Source organism: Protopterus annectens, chromosome 6.part0, assembly GCF_019279795.1.
Source record: "Protopterus annectens isolate FY-2018-M chromosome 6.part0, PAN1.0, whole genome shotgun sequence".
NCBI classification, from domain to species: domain Eukaryota; kingdom Metazoa; phylum Chordata; order Ceratodontiformes; family Protopteridae; genus Protopterus; species Protopterus annectens.
This window is the reverse complement of record NC_056737.1, coordinates 1,874,233,387-1,874,247,256: the sequence shown is the minus strand read 5'-3', so window position 1 is coordinate 1,874,247,256 and position 13,870 is coordinate 1,874,233,387.

Sequence of the window (13,870 nt, the reverse complement as noted above, 5' to 3'; positions counted from 1 at the left end):
GGTAACCTCCAAACACCCCAAACCCCGGTCAGCTTGGTTGAGTGCAGTTCATGCCTACTGAACCTGTTTGATGTCTTACATACAGTCACCAAGACATTAGATGATGGGAGGGGGGGTTTACACATACTACCTGGACCTCGCAAGGCTTTTGACACCATGCCCACTCAGGTATTATTAAAAACACATCAGCCTGTACATACACCCATACATCCCGGTTGGGGTTTCCAATGAGCTTACACAAAGAACCCCATGGTAAAAACTAAGGTCTCCAGGTCCAACTCTTGACCAAGACTGGTGTCCCACAGGACTCAGTCCTGGGAATACTGTTTGGCATATACTTCTCAGAGGTACAGGCAAACACAGGTGGACTACAGGGAGAACCCTGTTTGGCAATGACTGCAAACTGGGAGCCATGACTGATAGTCCAGCTGACACAGACATCCTTCAAGGGGCCTCACAGAGACCAACACAGGGTGTCAACGTCATGGCCTCCAGCCAAATGCCATTTAAATGCATGGTCATTCCATTTGGGAAAATTGGGACCCACATATTAACACATAAGTGGCAGCCACTTTAATAACAGGAAGGGGGGGGTTTTAATTTTTTTTTGGGGTTAAAAACCCCCGGCTTTACTGTGTCTGTGAATCCCTGAGTGTGTGGGTGTGTCTGTGTTTGCATGCTGTCATGGCAGTGGGTATTTCTGCTTCCCAATGAGAAGCCACTATTTCCACTGGCCTTTACCCCTGTCATCTGCCATACCACTCTTTTACCTCCTCTACGCTCCAGGTAACTATACCTGTGATGTCACCCACTATGGATGTGATGGCTCTGAACACAGTACGTTACTACACAGCTATCATGCTCTTGGATCATTAGAACAGTAAACATAATTGAAACATGTGAGATTATAATTGTGATGTAGAAGCTACAAAGGGCATGCAGGTATTGTCATACAGACGTGTGAGTAGACAACATGTACATATGGGACACTAACTGCAAACACCGACATCCCCCGGCACATGCAACTACACCTGAAAGAAGAAGGCAGAAAATCAAGATCAACATGCTGTTAGTGTTGTTACACATGATACATACTGTTAAACATACAAAATGCATTCTAAAACTGTAATACATGGTATGTCTAATGCCTGTCAACAATATTAATCTACAATTGTCTACCTAGTATGTTCACCTTGTGCATCAGACCATATGAGCATGTCCCTGCACTGATGGTGTGGATGACAGGATGCGCCAAGGCATCATCATATGCACAGGGTGATAATGTTTGCCAGAGGCCTAGGCTGTGCCATTGGATGAGATCATGTGTGTGTGTGTGTGTTAGGGCCTGTGATATCATTGGGTGTGTGTGGATGTTATGCGTGTGTGTGTGTGTGTTGAAGTGCACTACATTTGTTTCCGGTGTGTGTGTGTGTGTGTGTGTGTGTGTGTGTGTGTGTGTGTGTGTGTGTGTGTGTGTGCATGCACACAGGTCTGGCATGTGGCTGGCCTACACAGGGTATTATTGACAGCTGCACACTGACAAGGCAGGTTTCACAGTTCACGGTGTCCATCCACGGCCATGTGACCTTTCCTGCCAGGGGTTGCACGGGCACTACCAGGCAGAGGTCCAGATTGGGTACTGTCTGATCACACATGTCCACTGGAATTGTGTCCCTGTTGGGACTGTCCAGGACAATATGCCCGTGTCCTGCTGTGTCCTGGTGTGGACTGCACAGCACCAGCTGCACTGCTGCTGCTACCACCACTATGGGAGTGGGCATGTGCAGTAGAATGTTCACGTAGACCTTCAACAGGTGATGTAGCTAACCTACATCCACGTGCCCGACACCTCACTCCCACCAGATGTTCCAGCATAGACATTCCACGCTCAAGGAGTGACATGCCACAGTCAAGGACTCCCACCATGTCACCCAATCATCTATCCAAAACATCTGCAAAATGATGGTGAGCATTTGCAATTGCCTGGATGTTTTCAGTACATGAACAGACAGCAGCACTCTGAAGCCTCAGACCTTCTCTGTTGTGCCATTCAGCACGTGCCTGTGCCTCCATTACAGCCCAAAACATGCATCTGGTGACTCCAGCTGATGTGCTTTGTCTCACAGGGCCATGTTGGCCAGTGGTCCTCCTATGAGCAGCGCTGGGCACATGCCTCTGTGGGACATCACCAGTCAGCTGACTGGGATCATGGTGTGCAGGCACACCTTCCATAGTCTCCACACTTCCCTGTTCCATGCTACCACCCACCAACTGTCCTTCCTCTATGGCCAGTCATGATGGGGTATGTGTAGGTAGAGGAACTGTGTGTGAGGATGAGGGGGATACAGGTGGAATGGCAACCAATGGCACAGACTCAGCCCCTGACAACCCTGCCAGTGCTTTAATCATACTATCATCATCACTGCTAGAGTCTGTGGGGACACTAACATCAGGTGGACCGCAGGAGGGCAATGCACCTACATTAACACCTGTGAGGGGAAGACAAGAACTGTACATTACAAGTATGCAGGAGATATGGCAGATGGCATTCAGCTTAGTCAATTATAGTGGTAGTTACCATACATCCCTGAGTTGCACACAACAGCATGCATGTGTTATAGCAGACAGCATGCACCTTACAAAATTATAGCAGTGGTTAGCATACATACCTGTATTGCACCATTTGTGTTAGTAGCCCATGCCCCATACCTGTAACACAATGCATGCACTTTGCACCATTGCACCAAGACTGCCATGTTGTGTGCAACATGCACCACATGTTAACAGTCCATCGCTGACCTTTGTACATTTGCCACTGATGCTTTGTATTGGCCACCACCCCTATGTGTGAAGACATGAGCAGAAGGGTATGTTGACTGAATACTATGTTTGCCTGAGCCCTAGCTTGTATATCTCCCCCAAAGCAGTGCATGTCTGTTCAACATTATTCCACCTACCCCTGAGCTGAGTCTACAGACATTGTGCATGTGGCTGTACACACATGTTTGACATGGCTGTCCCTACTTTGCAATAGTGTCGCAGACCAGCACAGGTTTACAGTACACTGGCCTGATGTGTGGCATATGACCTTGCCAATCACATGTAGTATGACATGTCATCAGCTGATGTGTTGAATGACATGCATACATGTGTAACACAATGGTGTCCTTTCCAATTTACAGTACGATAATTGTGTCCCAATGCAGGGACATGTTACACTAACATGGGCCTTCAGCTGATGTAATGTTGTCTGTCCGCCCAACAAATATGCAGTGACATACTGCACATTGAGTTGATGTGCATAGCCAATGGCGGGGCATCATGTGGCTTCACAATTGCCATACAGTGTGAGTTACTAACACAGTTCATAGCTAGGATTATGTTCACATACAATACATAGCTAATGTGGAATGTGACCTACGTCACTGAGGTGTATACACACTAAACCCTAATGTGGAATGTGTGACACAGGTCACAGAAGGGTATACGGATGACACCCCTGCACATTTGCAACCGTATTACTAATGTCTGGCAACTATGCACACACATGGCTAACTTAGCAGTACTCTATGTCCAACATGCCATCTGTGTACCTCACACACATGAGGAGCAGGCATGACAGTGATGTCTGACACCAGCAAGGTGAACATACTGTATCTGTGGCCTGATGTGGTTGTTTGTGTATGTTGTGCAACACATGTATGTATTTGGATACTGTATAGGTGAATGCTTTTCTGTCGTGACACATTCAAGATGTTAAAGACATGTTATGTCGTGGTTTCATGTTATGCCTACACAAGCTGTGCACAGGCCTGTATGATGTTTAGTGTTACACATCTGCAATATCACCATTACACAAAGGTCATAGTTGTATTGTGTCGAGCCAATGTACAACAGGGTGCACACACATGTACATCACTTCTACTGTGTGTGTTGCTTCATGTCTCTTGCCATCCTCCATGGCCATGTGTACACATGTTCTGTCCAATGGTTGTGATGGCCATCTTATTTCACATGTCAGTGTTATCCCATTTGACATACACCCATAGATGTCATATGCTCCACTGAGGACAGGGTTATGCAGACAAAGGGTGGTATGTATGGGATGTGAGACATCATGTTTTGCAGGATAGTTAAGCAGTGTTGCAGTCAGCCCACTACATGTCATGGACATGTCAGATAGCACATGACATTGTGTGACATTCATAGCAAGAGTATAATCTACAAGGGTGTATCCTGTGGGCCGGTCATACTCCAGCACAAACACATTTAGAATGTGTGCACACATATGCCCTCTGTACAGTACTGTTTGTATTCCCAACATGTGTAATGCTGATATGTAGTACCTGTCCTTACAGTGAAACACACCTCCACCATTGTATTCACAGTTGTACACACATCTGGCAATGGCAGTTTGGAAGGTTTAGTGTAGGTGTTTCATATAGTCTTCAATTGTTTCACATGGGTAACCACTGTGATGCATTTCAGGTCTGACCAGTGAATATTAACAGGACCACCATACATTATGTGTATGTGTGTTATGGCAGATAGCATGCAATTAATATTATCTGTGTATTATAAAGCCTGGTAAATAATAACAATCTCACCTAACACAGGCTGCTTTTGCTGCAAAACACCAGAGGTATGTTAACAGGAGTGTCACTGCAGTACAATTATTATCCACACCTGTGTAATAGCTACAGGATGCAATGTCTATGTTAGCACATAAGCCAGTACAATACACTATACTATGAAGTATGCACATCTGTGCATACATAGAGTAGCAGACTATAGTATGTGGCATGTGTGCATGCATGCCTTGCATGTGATGTTACATTACATATTGTACAGTAACACATGTAATGATGTGAAATATAGTTGTCTTATATGTGCAGTACTGACTTACCAGGCAACTCCAGGCTCTGTGGTTGAGAGACACCCACCTCCACAATACCAGCTAAAGCTTGTGGATGGAGGTCTGCAGGTGTCCCCAGGTTGGCCAGTAGCTCCTCAGTACATGTGAGTGGGGGTTGGGTGAGCTCCCCCTACCTATTATACCTTGTTTCCTGTTGATTGCATTAGCACACTGTTTCACCCATCCTATGAGGTCAGTGCAGTGTCGGTGCACCTGCTGATAGGTGAGATTGTGACCGCCAACATCATTTACCCTCCTGTGGAGTTCCTCTCACAGCTGCTGTGCATCCTGTGGCACATGGCTGAAGAGTGTTGTTTGGTTGTTGAGGAGGTATGGGGCGAGGACCTCATCCTCCAGGCGGGTGTATGCTGGCAGCCTGCTATGTGGCATACTGATGGAGACAGGTCACAGTAACTCACAGAGAAGTACAGAAGTACAGCTGAACATACATGTGTATCACATTTATTAAGATTACAAATAAGTATTTGCAAATCTACATGACACTAACACCACTGACATGTTTAAGTCACACACATTTGACATTGGTGATGTGATGTTATCGCCACATATGTGTGTGTCATGTGATGACATTGCTCATACTCCATGTGGATGTTGTCTTGACGTGGGCATGTCTGTTTGCCTTTACTGGTGTCTTTACCTATCATCACATGCCTGGATTTGTTCACATTAATGCAATCGACCTTAATGCTGTGTATATGTCACATATATAGTCATACATAGCAATTAGGAACATGACCTGTGACCCTGCAGACTTGCAACCATGTATGTGTTTTGCCATATACATCTACATGACACTGTACAGCTGTGTAGCATCCTGTCATATATTGCCTGTGTTGCACATGTGTAACACATGGAACAATAGCTAACCTGATGGTATTTGCAGGGTTGGGTATCAACTATAGCATGAATGGTCATAGTGATCTAGTAGGCTATATGCCCCAGGCCATTTATGAGCCTAGGCAGACAAGTTACATAGCTGCAGGCAACAGACAGGTAAGTTTCAGTGGCCAGTTCAAGCAGTGCCACCGAACTGATCCACAGGGTTACTGATATATTTGGCATGTGATCATTACACCATGTCACAGAGAGGGGCGATGTGCAGCTTTGCTGGACAGGGATGCATAGTATGGCAAGAGTATGTTAAGTGTATGGGACAGAGATCTGTCAGGCATGTTGTGATTCTTGTACTAGAAAGGTGGATGTCCATGAAGTATGTGTTTATTTGGGATCAGGGTGTGTTAAGTGTAGCATGTCCAACACCTCTGGGTTGGACATGGCTTTATTCAGGATAGCCTGCATGCCACATAGTGGAGCTAGGGATGTGGAAGGGCAGTGTAGGCCATCTACACATGGGCAATAACCTTTAAAGTAAATATGTGATCTATTACGGGTCACATGAGTGTTGAGTATGGCAGAACATTTATCTCTATATTCCTGGATGGCACCCTGTCATGATTAGGGGTGCCACATATGACTACTTGACTGGTGTGGTGAAGTTACTATCAAAGGAAAGACTAGTCTCCAGCTGCATCCCATACACACACAGTTTCCATTATGTTGACTGCTGCCTAGGTGGTAGCTCATGGGTACAGGGTTTTTAACATAGGGGATGACAATGCAATACTTAACTGTCAGATTGTGACCATACGTCACACACTACACATCTGACACACAAAGGCCCTTCTGTATGTTGAACACAGCACACATTGAGTCAATTATTGCTCCTAGTTCATAGTCATTTGCAAACATCAGTAGGCAGATGCCTTCTGTGTTCATCTGTGTGGCATAGATAACAAAGAGGGGGAGTACTAGGAATGAACCCTGTATTACTGTGGCTGGCACTGGTTTGATATGTGCGTATTAATCAGACACCTTTTGTAGTGTTGGTTCTGCCAGCAGTCCAGTTGCCAACCACTCCTGTGACATAGGAATATACACCTAGTTTACTGAGTGTAGCTGGAACACAGTATGGGTGATGGTGTCCTACGACCTGGCAAGGTCATGATATGCAGTGTGAATCAACCCTACTGTCATCTACATCTGTACTGAGTGCATCAAATATGTTAATTACAGTTCATGGCCTTACAGGTCAGACCCAGCAGGGTAGTTGTGCACTATTTCTCATTACCAATGGTGTCTCCTCCTTTGTGGGGTGTGATAACTGTTACTGTGCACCATTCGGTGTGTACACAGCCTGACATGGAGCTATGACCGAACATGATGTGTATGTGGATAGCTGATTGTTGTTTCATTTGTGTAGGATACACCCTGGGATGTTGACAGGTTCCATGAAAGCTGTATGTATGGCTTTAGAGAGTGCAGCTTGTACCTGCATAGTTGTTATTACAGGAGCCCTGTAGTGTACATGGATATATAACTAAGTGTACCTGTGGGGGGGTGGGAGTGGGTTTAGGTTCTCCAAGACCCTATCTGGATGAACAGGTGCTATTTCTGTACTTGCAGTACTTCCCATGCCATAGTGCTGTGCAGCATGGCAGGTCTTGTCATTGCCATTACAATTAAAGACGCAGCTATAGAATGCTCTGTTGCTTGGCCTCATAATATGTGGCTGATTAGTTTCACAGTAGCTTTGTGTGGTTTTATACGGTGTATCTGCATCTTACTGAGGCTGGCCAGGGATCACTTACACTCATGTGTGTTCACTCTTGCAATAGTTACTTCCTTCTGTGGTACAGTTTAAAGCATGTTACCACCAGTTTGCCTTCTTGTTTGTGTTTGGTTGAATCTTGATTCTGTTTCAATGGCACAATCATTGCACATATGTGACTGCTTAAGGTTCATTTGTGTTGGATTCAACATTTGCACATGTATTGCCCATCTGCATGGGTGCCATGACAGTCACCACTTTGCTCTTAGGAAACATAACATTGGCATTGGAGATTGACTATGTCTAGCATACTGTTAGCCCTGTTTGTGTGACTACTGTGATCCAGGTCATTGAGGTTGATGGAATCAGACATGCATTGAGCGCAGGTGTTGGTACATGAGGAGTGTTCCCAGTTCATAATGGAATAGTTGAGAGTAGCCATTAATATGGTTGTCTGTCTCAGACCTAATCTTCCACATTACAGCACATTATGACAGTTGGGAAATCTGCAGAATAGTGGGTGATCTGTCGCAAGGTGCAATTTGAATTACACTTTGGCACAAAGGTAGTTGCTCAGCATAATGCATCTGAAGTTATGCAAGTGCAACTAGCATGGGGGTGTACATATGGATAATGGGCAAGAGGTGAGGTATGTGTTATAACATGGTCATGGAGGTGTGCTCTCTGGAGTGTTGAAACATGTCTCAGCCACTGCACAGATATGTTCTCCATGTTAGGGATTGACATATGTGTGTCCATATACTGTTTCTGACATATATTATTGTGTAGCGAGAACTGCAGTTTATTGCTTGGCTGTCCCTGTAACAGCAGTGGACCTTCACTTGAACTGTGCCTGATGAAGACACTATAATGGAAGCATGAGCCCTAGGCAGTATCCAGATTCCCAGTGGTGACAGGTGCAGGCCCTGTCTGGCAAAGCATTATGGTCTGTCAACCATGTTATCCCAGGCAGACAGATACTAGATACTCTTTGACTTGCACCACTACACTAGACAATTGTGGAATACAATCCTTTTGTCCCTGTACTACATTATCATTCTGGCCAATGTCAGAATGCTACCCATGCCTTGGGACATAACTGCATGGGCTACAAGACCTGACAGTTCCTACATATGTTTCCATGCAGTCCAGGCTACTGCATCACAGGTCCTGCACAACAACATGGAATATGCCAGAGTCATGTGTATAGTTCAAACGGTGGTCTGAGTGTATGGGTATGTGGCTAATCATGGCAGACAGGCAGCTGACAGTATGTATGCCCTCGTATAGGTTGGTGTGTAAAATAGTGCTAGAGTTTGCATTCACAAATGGGTACTGTTGGTCATGTTTCCAGCCACGTGTTTGGAGGTGTGGCACAATTATGAAAACTATGTCATACAGCTTGTGCATTTCATTGTCTGTCTCTTCCAGCTTAGGAGGTCACTTGTTTGGCCAGATACTTAGAAGCGTCTGTGAATGTGTGTGATTTCTGGTAGTGTGTGTGGGTGTCCTTACTGTGTTCTGGTAAGGGTATGTGTTGGTTGGGATGATGAGATGCATGTGTTAACCTACACCTCATGACTCTCCAGTCCAGTCATGGCTGTAGACTGGGCTGCCCTCCAGCTTACACCTGTAGCTGCATCCCAAACAATGTGTGGGACATGGTGTTAGGTGAGTTTGGCAGTGTACATGGCATAGAGATTACATTCCCCCAGGATGGCCACATACACAAAGCTGACATTAGTAAACACCAGTAGCTGACTAGTGGACATGCCTGTCTGAGCATTCAGTATTACAAGTACCAAGTACTGTATTTAGTTTACTTATTGCTTATGAAGATGTTTTAGACAGTGATACTCACATGTAAATATTTGTGTTATGGACATTACAACACTGGCTATTACGGAAACATTGTAGCTACCTTTAGCAGCAATCCTCCTCTGAGGAGCACATCACATCCTCTTAGTTGATTACAGATGATGCAAGTGTCTACAGGTCTGTTTCCTTCTCTGGGTATATACTCACATATCCACCATGAGCTCTGCTGGGCACAGACACCCACTCTCCAAACAGTCATGCATCAATAGACTCTGATGCCACTATCAACATGATCAGGATATAATCAAATAGTGTAAGCCATCACCTATGAAGTGGCTATTACACATGGGCAGCAGTCTCCTACATCTTACAATCCTATTGCAGATGTTACACTGGAGTTAAAGATGATATGCAACTTGTTTCATTACCAGTACTGTGCACTACCTTACATACAGTATGTTGAAGCGGCTGTTAGGTTGGAAATGAGAGGGTAGGCTACACAAACCTGGTAGTCCAACCAGTGTGTCTCTACTCTCAATATCCACTCTATGTAGGTGTGCACATAGCCATTTGGCCCAGCCCTGTAACAAGGGTCACTACACATTTGCATAACATGTACACATGAACAGCTGTTATTGCTTGCAAACGATACTAGAGAGGACCAGCCCTGTAACAAGGGTCACTACACATTTGCATAACATGTACACATGCACAGATGTTATTGCTTGCAAACTATACTAGAGAGGTCCAGCCCTGCAACAAGGGTCACTACACATTTGCATAACATGTACACATGCACAGTTGTTATTGCTTGCAAATGATACTAAAGATGTCCAGCCCTGTAACAAGGGTCACTACACATTTGCATAACATGTACACATGCACAGTTGTTATTGCTTGCAAATGATACTAGAGAGGTCCAGCCCTGTAACAACGGTCACTACACATTTGCATAACATGTACACATGCACAGCTGTTATGGCTTGCAAACAATACTAGAAGAGGTCCAGCCTTGTAACAAGGGTCACTACACATTTGCATAATATGTACACATACACAGCTGTTATTGCTTGGAAACAATAATAGAGAGGTGGATATTACATGTGTTATATGCATGGATAGTTACTTAGCTCTTCCAATTATCTTTGCTATCATGCTTCTAAACTGTCAGATGAACACAAATGATATGTAGCCTGTTATTGAGTATTGTAATTGCCAATAGACATAACTACTGTTTGCATAACATAATAGAACTGCTATGTAGAATGGAATGCAGATCTGCCTAAAATACTGCACATTACACAGTTATTGGCACAATATCCCACAATGCACACCATATTTTCACAGTAAGCCCACCTTTGACATGTTCATCTTACTTATACACCCATACATATGTTGACTGTTACAATATATTGACGTTTACTATCCCCTGTTACAGCACATACTTGTTGGACCAATCCTGACACTGACAGTGGCTGGAAGCGAACTGGTGAGTTCCAAGCCCATATCATCCCTTGTGGTGCATGCAGAGTTTGCCTTGTGACCTACAGCCGTACACACATAGAATACTACAAGTATTACTACTGCTCAACAATACATCGCTACAAGATAGCTATTTCCACTATATGCATTGATTACACTGTAATTTTTACAGAACAGGTACTACATAGACAGACATACTACGCGCTATACATACCTTCTTAGTAACTTGAGGTGTTATTGACTAGTATAATACTCATTTTCGGTTTCTCTTTCAGTGTTTTTTACTGTCCTACATGTAGATACAGATGGTTTGAATGTGTGACAAGGCAACCTTTTATAGTTACAGATCAGTAACATGTGCTATCCGGATAACCAATTGGTTTTCATAAGTAGCAAATTACATGCACATCAGCTGCGCTGCTACTGCCTTAGCCAATAACATAGCAACAGTGGAGTATAACTGAGTACTCCACTCGGGCATTCTCCCTTTGCCTTACTTGTGAGGAAGACAGCCTGGAAGTGTTGTTTGGAATCTATTGCAACAGCTGTATGGAGACGAACAGTAATATATTGTATGTAATGCCTAGAGGATTTGGTCTAAATGTGAGTACTGCTGTTATATTATTGAACATTGCTACTTGTGTAGAGTTTGTCTGTACCTAATACTTCTGCATATGTTTTAGTCTGGCCAGGTTGTTTGACCAGCTCAAGACTGCATAGTTATGCATATAATGTTAGGGGCTTTACAGTCTGCTTACCAGACATATTTAGTTTGGTGTTACTGTGTATCATACTGTGCTGATAATCAGTTCTCGGTAACACTTCCTGGTGTACGAACCTTTCAACCCTCTGAAACAGGATTAGTTCATACAAACCCTGTTACATCAGCAGCTGTACAATTGTATAACAGCAACTATTTCACACAGGGCCATGTTAGTGTGTCTGTGTCCAGGTATGTTAAGGTTTAAGCAGATGTTGTACAGTAGTTGAATAATTGGTTATAGTATGATAGTATGTACTGATGTAATTATTTTGGTTGAGGGGTAGATATTGGTGGGTGTACATAGCACATGCAGGTGTGTAGGAATCTTTTTTATACAATGTCTATATGTGTGTGGGTGTTCTTTCCCTATGTGAACACATATCCCTTACTGGACTAATACTATGGTAATTGCAGGCTGATTCATTAAGGCACTGTTAAATGCTTCCTGTATAGCATGCAGGTATAGTTAGTTATTGAATCCTTTTGGCAATACATCAGAATGTAAAACAGTTTTGCAAAATGAAAGCTGTCTGTGTATTTCTTTCATGGATATTTGCAATCATTGCAGTTGTGTTGGTGACTCTGTCCATAGAATATATTTGTAATAGTGTATTGGCATAGACCCTTCATATATTATGTTCATATTGTTTGGAGGAGTGGAATGTATGATTGCTATGGTCCATGTTATACTCAGATATGAACACTTTGGATGCTGTCTACACTTATGTATGTATGTGGATATATATATATATATATATATATATATATATATATATATATATATATATATATATATATATATATATATATTATTGCATACGTTTATCCGTACCCCCATATATGTGTAGATGTTTTAACCTATCTATATATCTACATATATATGTAGATCTGTATATATTTACATGCCTCTATGTCTCTCTCTCTCTGTATCTATATATATATATATATATATATATATATATATATATATATATATATATATATATATATAGATATATATATATATATATATATATATATATATATATATATATATATATATATAAATATATATATATATGAGCTTACACCTTACATTGTGTACATGGGGGGTTGTCCTATTTCAACACATTTCTCCCTTTTGTGCTTTAACCTGTCTGCATACACAAATGGGAAAAGTAAATCTCAGGTAGCTTAGCCTTTAGTTACTGTGAGGATGGAGTACATGGTTGCGGGTTCTAATTCTGAAAGGTGTTATGATTTTATCTCTCAGAGTAGGCACTGGTAGGGAAAGTGTGAATAATGCACATTTAAGTGGTTATAAGCAGGTTTGCCCATGGTCTACATGACGTTAAGCAAAGGTTAAACCTGTGAAGCACTTCTCCGTTTACCATGTTTCAGCGCTGCTTAGCATCGCGGAAACCTGTGGAAACCCACTTACAACTGCTTAACAGTGCTTTAATCCATCTGCATCCAACAGCCCTTATTCTGGCCCTCAAAATAACTTAACAGCCCTTGAACCTTTGACCATGAACACCACAGTCACCGACTTTACCACTAAGGCATCTGAGATATGTACAAATGCTATGGTGTTTAGAATATACATTTTACTACAGGCATTCCTCACTACTGAAAACAAATGTGACAGTCAGTTGGTGTACATATCTCTGATACATGTTAATGTTCATATGTTTGTGAAATTAGGTGTTGCAATGTGACATGACAGGGTGTATTATGAATGAGAAAGGTTCTTGTTTTGTGTCCTTTTTATACTGTCTACATACTCCATGTATACCCCTCCAGTTCACTTACTGAACATCAGACACAGGCCTTCCTTGATGCATGATTTCATTACCCATCATTAACCCCCCACTACAATCTTCACATACACAACACCCATCCCTTCTATGGTGAATTAGGTTAATATTAATAGTTATAATACCAGAGCTGCATGTGTTTTGTGTACACTCCAATTCTTTTGGAGTGCTTCTGTGTCACGAAGTGTGGTCATAGATATTTATATATATGGCTATTGATGTAACTATATAGATATATATATATATATATATATATATATATATATCTATATATATACACACACACACACACACACACACACACACATATATATATATATATATATATATATATATATATATATATATATATATATATATATATATATATATATATATATACATATATATATATATATATATATATATATATATATATATATATATATATTTATATATATATATATATATATATATATATATATATA